Source organism: Leptonychotes weddellii, chromosome 16, assembly GCF_054177405.1.
Source record: "Leptonychotes weddellii isolate Sample4059 chromosome 16, ASM5417740v2, whole genome shotgun sequence".
In the NCBI taxonomy this organism is placed as follows: domain Eukaryota; kingdom Metazoa; phylum Chordata; class Mammalia; order Carnivora; family Phocidae; genus Leptonychotes; species Leptonychotes weddellii.
This window is the reverse complement of record NC_138384.1, coordinates 3,664,197-3,673,228: the sequence shown is the minus strand read 5'-3', so window position 1 is coordinate 3,673,228 and position 9,032 is coordinate 3,664,197. Positions and strand designations below refer to the sequence as shown.

The 9,032-nt window shown below is 46.3% G+C and overlaps 1 protein-coding gene across 3 annotated transcripts in view; it reads left to right on the top strand.

The window, feature by feature from the left end:
* Window positions 1-56: 56 nt before the first annotated feature.
* Window positions 57-9,032, top strand: part of KIAA0513 (KIAA0513 ortholog) — a 54,877-nt gene continuing 45,901 nt past the window's right edge. Inside the window, exons 1-2 of one of the 3 annotated variants that reach the window (XM_081806294.1) lie at window positions 57-314; window positions 2,837-2,867. The gene's annotated coding sequence lies outside the window, so the exon portion shown is untranslated. Of the gene's footprint in view, window positions 521-2,207; window positions 2,868-9,032 lie in introns of those variants that run through there. The other 2 variants (XM_031029883.2, XM_081806293.1) reach the window with 2 other exon arrangements.

Here is a 9,032-nt window from a genome sequence, read left to right as displayed (position 1 = left end):
CGCTTGCGCAATTCCGGCTGCGCCGCGGCCGCCCGCGGAGAGGGAGCTCGAGGCGATTGGCGGGGACTCGGAAGCCAGGATCCTCGCGGAGCCGAGAGTCTTGAAGACTAACAGTTCCTTGTCAAAGGCAGCTCTTAGTCGAAAGCTCCTCTCGCCAAAATAAAGGGATCCATCCAAACTGAAGTCCGGAAGAGAAAGGATGGGGGCTACGGGCTGACGCACGGTGCAAGCCGCGCCGTTTGCTTGTCAAGTTCGGCGGACCGCTCCTGTCCGGGCGCCCGAAGCCCGCGGCGGCGTCTGAGAGCCAGTTTTAGGTGTGGCTTGTACGGCCTGAGGAGCGAGAACTTCGAAAATGGGGAAATAGAGGAGCGGGAGTGGAAACAATTAAGCCAGACAGCACGTGGGGAAAAGGGGAAGCGCACCGGACTGGGCACTCCTGGGGTGCGCCTCTGAGCCTCTGATCCCCTCCCGGAGCATCCCAGCGATTCCTTCCAGATGCTAAGTCCTAAGTGCTTTGAAGGTAGACACATGCTTTTTATTTCTTTGGCTTTCCTATAACATTTGGACAATTTTCGCAGGGCTGGGAAGTACGTGCTCAGTTAGTGTTTGTTGTCAAACTGGTAAGTACTCGCTGACTGGTAAGATTAACGAAAGCAGTGATTACAGCCAAGGGATCTATCAGAATCTCACTGTCTGCAAGCCACCGTCTCACCATTTACCGTTCTTGCTTCCAGAAACTTTTTTTTTTTTTTTAAGATTTTATTTATTTATTTGACACAGAGAGAGACAGCGAGAGAGGGAACACAAGCAGGGTGGAGTGGGAGAGGGAGAAGCAGGCCTCCCGCGGAGCAGGGAGCCCAATGTAGGACTCGATCCCAGGACCCCGAGATCATGACCTGAGCTGAAGGCAGAGGGTTAACGACTGAGCCACCCAGGCGCCCGCTTCCAGCTAAACTTTTGGAAGTAAGGGGTGCCTTTAAAAGTTTAAACTTTCGTTACTGTATCTTGTACCTCTTTACTCAAAGTGGTGCTATGTATGCATTTAGTCAACTCTCTCTGAGGCTCCTGTCTCCTGCTATCTTTGCTTGGGGATTTGTTTCCACGAGGGAGGAAAGTGAGTGAGGCCTTCAGTCAGTGATCAATTTTTTTTTGCATTGGCTGAAAGAAAGGATGGTTATCTTTGAATAACACCAAGACCTGCAAGTAGCCCTATATTTGGGATATCCTTTTTATGAGCAGTGTTAAAACAATAGGTCTTTTTTAATTTTTTATTTTTTGAGAGAGAGAGCCCGGGGCGGCGGGGGGGGGGGAGTGTGGTGCGCAGAGAGAGACTCTTACGATCTCATGACTTTGAGATTATGAAATCAAGAGTGGGATGTTTAACCGACTAAGCCACCCAGAAGCCCCAAAATGGGTCTTTAAAAAAAAAAAAAGTTATGTCAGACAAATATAAACACATGTCAAGGCTTTAATTTAACTCACTAATTAATGAAGTATGTAAGGTGATACATACAGTTGGTTCAGAGATAAATCCAAAAGGCAGACATATATCTAGGCAGTCAAGCATGCTAAAATGAATTTGCTTAATAGATGCAGAGCTGGCTTCTGCAGTGGGGGAGGCAAATCAATTGAACTTTCACCAGGCAAAATTGACTTTATGTCTAATATCTATGGACAAGAATCATTTGCATTGCTTTCAGTTCTCTGCAACCTGTAAAGTTATAAATAGCTTAAAGGAAAGTGAAGACCCCAGGAAACCAGATAACCCCGAAGGGTGAGTCAGACCTCTGGTTGTTCACCGAAGACACCTAACAATCTTTTTGACCCATTTCAAAGTCTTTCCCAAAAAATGAAGAATGGATTCTTCTTAGAGTCCCCACACTTGTTTGTGTTGCCTATGTCCCTTAATCCTCGTGTAGCTTGTTTATTGTAACTTTGAAAGTGCACCCCTTGTTGTAGGAAATGGCACAATAAAATCATTCATTAAAATATTTAACAGGAGGGCGCCTGGGTGGCTCAGTCGGTTAAGCGACTGCCTTCGGCTCAGGTCATGATCCTGGAGTCCCGGGATCGAGTCCCGCATCGGGCTCCCTGCCCAGCGGGGAGTCTGCTTCTCCCTCTGACCCTCCTCCCTCTCGTGCTCTCTCTCATTCTCTCTCGCAAATAAATAAATAAAATCTTTAAAAAAAAAAATATTTAACAGGAAAAGCAAAGGTTGACAAAAACAATTCTGTTATCGAGGGTTTTCATCTCTTTCTCAACAGAATTGGTATGTTTTTTAAAAAGGCCTTCTGCAACGTGAATCCCTGTGGATAAAAAAAAAAAAAAAAGCCTTCTGCAAGTCATTTCCCCTCTCCAAGCCTCAGCTTTTGTTTTTTGTTTTTTTTATCTCTAAAATATGAGATTAGATTTGATTTCTAAGGTTTCTTCCTGTTTTAAGAGTGTGGTTCAACTCAGAGGTGGTTTTTTTTTTTTTTTTTTTTAACCCTCTCCCTGATTTCACTGAGGCCCTGGGAGCAGAAAACCTTATATCTCCCATCCCCTTTGCAGGGATGGGAAACATCCCATATCCAGGGTTAGTTCTGTTTATCCATCAGGAGCTGGTTTCCAGCTTACCACTCATCCCAGGAAGCAGCCCTTTTAAAGCAGACGCTCTATTCAAACATGGGAAAAGATGCTCAGGCTCATTCAGAGTAAAAGGGAGGAATGCAAATTTGAAGTACAAGGAGATGCCATTTTTCACTTAGTAGGTTGGCAAAGCTGAAAGTTTGGTAATACTTGGTATTGGCACACAGACTCAACTGATGCAACTGTAAATTTGTTCATCTCTTTGCAGAGCAAAATAGCAACATGAACCACAAAAAAATGTAAGTGTGCATGCCCTTTGCCCCAGCAATCCCCCTTAGGAATTTATCCTCCAGATAGACTTACCCACGTGCATGCAGCTTTTTGCACTTGCGTACATATGGTAGCATGCTGTAGAAGCAAAAAACTGGCAACATCCCGTAGGCCTGTGAATATATTCGTAAAATATGTTGTACACACACAAGGGAATCCTGCGCTGTACAACTGGGAAAAAAAAAATGAGGCCGATTTTCATGAATTCAAATGTCTGGTCTTCAAGGTATATATCAGGTCTACTGTGTCAAACTGTGTGTATTCTTGTGTAAGAAAGCAGAGTGGGGAGATATACATGTTTATATGTACATAGAATATCCCTGGACAGATATACATGAAATGGGTCTGTAACTTGTTAATTTTTTCAACCATGTATTTATTTTTAAATACATATAAATATAACGAATAAGACAGCACACCAATTGGCAGAATACTCAAACAGGTACTTCACAGAAGAGACTCTCCAAAACATGAAAAAGCGTTCTTTTTCATTAGTCATCAGGGAAATGCAAACTTAAACCACAATGAAATATTTACACACCCACCAGAATAGCTAAAATGAAAAAGCACCAAACATTGGCAAGCATCGGCAGGAACTAGAACTTCCATACACCGCTGGTGGGAACCGTTAGGAGTGTCTGCTGAAGCCGAGCATACACGAACCTATGTTCACCAAAGGAGTGTTCACAAAGCACTGTCCACAGTTGCTCCAAACTGGAAATGTCCATGACCAACAGAAGGAATAAATCGTGTATATTCATACAATGAACTGCTCCACACAGAAATCAACTTCTCAAATACGTGTTGGGTTAAAGAAGCAAGACGTAAGAGTGTACATACTATATGATTCCATTAAAAGGTCCAAAATGGGGCAAAACTGATGTTTGGTATAGGAAGAGAGGGCAGGGCAGTGGTGACCATTGTGGCAATAATACTTCATCTCTTGATCTGGGTGCTTTTTGTATGGGTGCCCACTTGGGGTCAATTCATCCAGCTCTGTACACTTAGGGTTTGTGTGCTCGATTTCAAGTAAACAGTGGGAGAGAAAGAGAAAGAGAGACGCTTCCAAAGGTTGTACAGTGGAAAACCTGAGGTTTCTTCCGGAAGGGTGTTTGGGTTGTTCCTTATTTTTTACCATGGACTTTGTGGTGGTGAATGCAATGGCCAGAATAGGGAAGCGAGAAGGCCAACTCTCCACAGCTCATGGTGTTGGACACGGTCCAGGGAGTCTGAAGGACCCAAAGTGGTATGATGTGTCCTAATTCCTCACACAGGGCCGCCTCGCCTCCAGCTGTGGGTAAAGCCTGCTGGGGTACCATGGCCATGCTTGGTGGGGAAGGTGTATGGCTAGTGGACGTGTGTGGAGCGCTCACTGAGTGCCACGCTCTGGCCTTGGCACTCTGTGTTGCCTCCATAGCTCTTTCATGCCCTTCAGGAACTTTACTCAGTGGCATCTTCCTCCCTGGAACCCTATCTAAAGTTTCCCCCTCCCTCCCATCCCAGTAGCATCTCACTCCCCCTCCCTGCTTTGCTCCTTGTCCGCTTTATTTATCATATGTCTTTCACTTAGTTACTCCGTTGTGCATCCCTGGCTATCATGCAAGCCTCGTGAAAGGCGGGCAGTTTTCTTGTTGCTCTTGTCCACTAGTGCTTCCCCAGCTCCTATCAACCGATAAATATGCATTGAATGAGTGAGTGAACACACTATGGGAGGCCCCTTTCATAGATGAGGAAACAGGCTCAATGAGGTCAAGCACTGTGCTCAAGGTCACACAGCTAGGAGAGGAGAGCCAGGAATCAGACACAGATCTGTCTTCTTTGCTGCTGTCGCACCCATAAACTCACTTTGTCCTCACAGCCCTATGAAGCTGGTGTGATCCCTTTGTACAGCTAAGGAAACTGAGGCTCAGAGTGAAGTGATTGCCCAACAGAAGCAGAAAGCACAGCTGGCTTGCAGACCTCTTTCTGTCTGCCTGTGAAGATCCTGTTCTTTATACTGTACCAGACTCCTTCTCTAAGGAGCCAGAGGCCAGGCTGTATACGGATGCAGCTCTATACCAGGCCCTGATGGCTTGCTTGCACCTGCTGCCAAAGGCCCCATCACCAAGTCTCCTGGAAGCAAGGCCCTGCCCATGGGTGCTCATCTTCTTGTCTCCTCCTCCCCAGATCCTTTTCTTAAACTCATGTTGGTTTTTTCAACAAACATTTAACGATCTACTCTGTACTTGGTGCTGCAGACACATGAGTAAGCAAAACCAGCCAGTCCCTGCCTGTTACGGAGCACAGAGACTAAGTGAACAAGTAAATAAGTGCACAATTACAAACAGGGGTGTTCCTATAAGGGAAAAGGACATCATGTGGTGAAAGGGTCTACCTGGGAATCTGGCCTGGCCTCGGGGGTCACATGGCTTCCTTTTGGGTGTGATAGGTGAAGGACATGTGGGTATTTGATAAGCAAAGGAGTGCAGGGGATGGAGGTATAGGGTTCAGGCAAAAGGGTAGGTGGGAAGGCCTTACAGAAGAAAGCAGCATGGATCGCTGGAAGTTGTGGAGGGCGAGCGGGGAGTGAGGAGACCGGGCTGCAAAGTTTGGGAGGGCCAGGCCATGCACGGCCCCAACAACCAGAAGGGTTCTGGCTTCATCTGAGGAGCAGTAAGAAGCCACTGAAGGATTTGGTCACATTTGTGGTTTCTAAAGGTGACTTTAGCTGCTTTGTCGGGAACAAAACTGGAGAAGGGCAAGGACAGATGCAAGATACATATCGACTGAGCCATTGAATTAGAGCACTCAGCATTTTGCAGTCAGCCTAGCATTATCATTACTGGATGCTAAACCACCAGGTGAAAGTTCATTGGAAAAAGAGGATATTTAAATAGTCTAAAAGTACCTTTCCCAAAGATGACTATTATTTTTTTTAAAGATTTTATTTATTTGACAGAGAGAGACACAGCGAGAGAGGGAACACAAGCAGGGGGAGAGGCAGAGGGAGAAGCAGGCTCCCCGCTGAGCAGGGAGCCCGATATGGGGCTCGATCCCAGGACCCTGGGACCATGACCTGAGCCGAAGGCAGACACTTACCGACTGAGCCACCCAGGCGCCCCCAGATGACTAATAATTGACAAGGGGGAAAAAGAATACCGTTACAGTAGAGAAATACGTCACCATCTCAACCATCGGTCAACAGCATCAGCAATAGTGAGACAAACGGACGCTTGTGCTTCCTGATCCGATGCCCTGAGGACACATCCGTGCTGCTGCTGGCCACACTGTGCTACCTGACTATGCGGGGCAGGCAGAAAAACCTACACCAGAGACATCCTACAAAACAACCAGCCTGCGCTTGAAATACGCATCCGTGCCCGGAAGGACACACAAAAGCCAGAAACCATTCCAGCTTAAAGGGGTCTGCTTTTGAAGATGGAGGAAGACTCCCCCCCCCCTCCGCCCCCAGGCAAGGGGTGCTGGAGGCCCCCAGAAGCTGGAAAGGCAAGGAGGCCATCCTCCCCCAGGGCCTCCAGAAGGAATGCAGCCCTGCTGATACCTCAATTTTAGAACTTGACCTCCAGAGCTGTAAGATAGTAAGATAGTATTGTTTGAAGCCACATTTGTGGCAATATGTTACAAAGGGGGAGAGGAAAATAGGCATGGTGGGCAACCAGAAGCCGAAGTGATGCTAAGTCACGTCGCCTGGTTGATCTCGTAGAATTGTTTTTTGGAGCCATCCTCTAGTCAAAGTATTTTTGAGTATTGACTTTGCCATCCAATAAATTTACTATTTCTCCCACCCTTTCTTCATGACCTTTATACAGTATCAGGAGATACCTAAGCAAATGCTTTGTCCTGGATATCTCTTGCATTCCCCCATCTGCCCAGCATATATCTTCTTTCTCAGTTCCCTGTGGCGACCCACTCTCCCCGTGCTCTTCACGCAGGGAGCCGGGTGGGGCTGATCCTCACTCCTGTCCAGGTATGGCCAATCCAATTATCCCAACAAACTGGCCTTAAGAGATTGGCTTAAGGGGATGAGCACACGCCCAGTGTTGGTCCATTGAGATCAAATCCTAGGACTTTTGTTGGAAATACTGAGGGACAGAGTCCTTTGTCCCCCTGGGGTTGCTAAGTTGAAAGGACATATGCCTGTTGCTCCTGGAGACCACCTTATAAAAAAGGCCCTAGTCCTAGAATGAAGCCAGCTTAGAGGGAGACTGTCAAGTAGGGAAGAGGGACTGAGTTCTGATGACATCCCTGGCACCCCTGGATCCCGCTGAGCCAACCCCTGAATTTAGGGGAGTTACATGAGCCAATATATTCCTTTTTTTTTTTTTTGAAAAACCAGTTTGAATTGAGTTCTATCACCTATAGCCGAAAGAATCCCGGTAAATACACCTCCCTGGCCCAAATACACTATTTCTATCCTATTTCCTGACTTAGCAGTCTATCCACTTCACAACAGAAATATGGTTAACCTAGCAATGACCTGATCTTTGTCATCGATGCTTCCTCTTCTGAGGAGTCACAAATATTTTTTGTGAGTGATCTGTGCTGAATATTTCCCACGCCCAATGTCCAGTTCACTGGCCTGTGGTTTGCAAAACTCTCTTCCCCACCCTTTTTTTTTTTCACTGGCCATGTATCTGCCTCTCTCCAACCTTCTGGCAAGGTCAGAACACCTTTTCCGAGGCATGGAGAGGCAGGGTTCATAGGAATCTCTTGAGAAATGATACTTTCCCCAAATGGGATCTGACCCTGAATGAGTTCACATTTTCCAGTTTTCCTGAATAGTTATCACCAGAGTCAGGTCAGGGCTGCTTGAGTCCTTGCCTCACGCCGTGTTCACTCATTGAACTAGGTGAGGAGTTCCTCCAGCCACAGATACAATCCTGTTCCCATAAAGTCCAGTAGATGGGCTCGTATTCTGCTGGAGGCACAAACAACATGCCCACCTATTTGTAGTATCCACTTAAGGGAATGAAGGCTACCTTACACTCCTTCCCTTCCTGAGTTCACACCAAACTTGAAATACCCTGAGACCCAGCTTCTCATACATCATGGCCACACCGAGCTGGTCAAGCAAATCTGGAATGGACCAGAAGCAGCTATGACACGAAGGTGCTATAACTCTTGTGGATAAAGCTCCCAGCTTTTTCCTTCATGTTGTTTTCTTAAACTTTGCCAAGCAAGTCTTAAGTTCTATAGGTCATTTCACAGGGACCAGCAGGTGCACTCGGGGCACAGGAAAGATGCTTGGCCATCAATCCATGTCACCTTTTTTCCTAAAAGTCGCAGAACTCCAGATCCTCCCGTGTAACTCCTAGGACTTCAGAGAACCTGCTGACATTCAGCCCTATTTCAGATAGCACTACATTTATTTAGACAGGGCTTTCTTATTTCATACAAGCAACCACCAGAAGGACCCCTAGAGCTCTGTAATGCAGCTCTGGAAACATGTTTGGAAATGTAAGCCCACTCTCTGGGATCATACTCTCTATTTTGCTGGTGCTAGGGCCAAGTTTGACATAACCCCCAAATTATTGGGAGTGGGTGTCAGTTTATGTTTCTATACTTCCTTCCTCCAGAACTGAAAAAAAGCTTCCATAGGAGACACTCCTATTTTTTTAACCTTTTCTTTTTTTAAATTTTATTTTTTTATTTTTTTTAAAGATTTTATTTATTTATTTGAGAGAGAGAGAATGAGAGACAGAGAGCATGAGAGGGAGAAGCAGACTCCCTGCCGAGCAGGGAGCCCGATGCTGGACTCGATCCTGGGACTCCAGGATCATGACCTGAGCCGAAGGCAGTCGCTTAACCAACTGAGCCACCCAGGCGCCCCTCTTTTTTTAAATTTTGGAGGTGTGGAGGAAGCCTGAAAGTTGTTTACTGCATTTGCTGAAAAGATGCAGACTAGCCTAGAACTTTCGGTGCAGGCGAGGTGGGATCTATCAGCTTTTTAAGATTCCCCCTTTCAAAAAATAAATTGCCCTTCTATACTATGCTTCCTTACCTGACTTATTTTGAAAGGGTGTTGTTAACGTCAAGACTTCACCCTATCCCTGGAATAGGAGGGCAGGAAATGGCAAATGGCATCTTTGTGTTAAAGGTGGAGACACTCAGGGCCCGGAAGCAACCAGAACCGG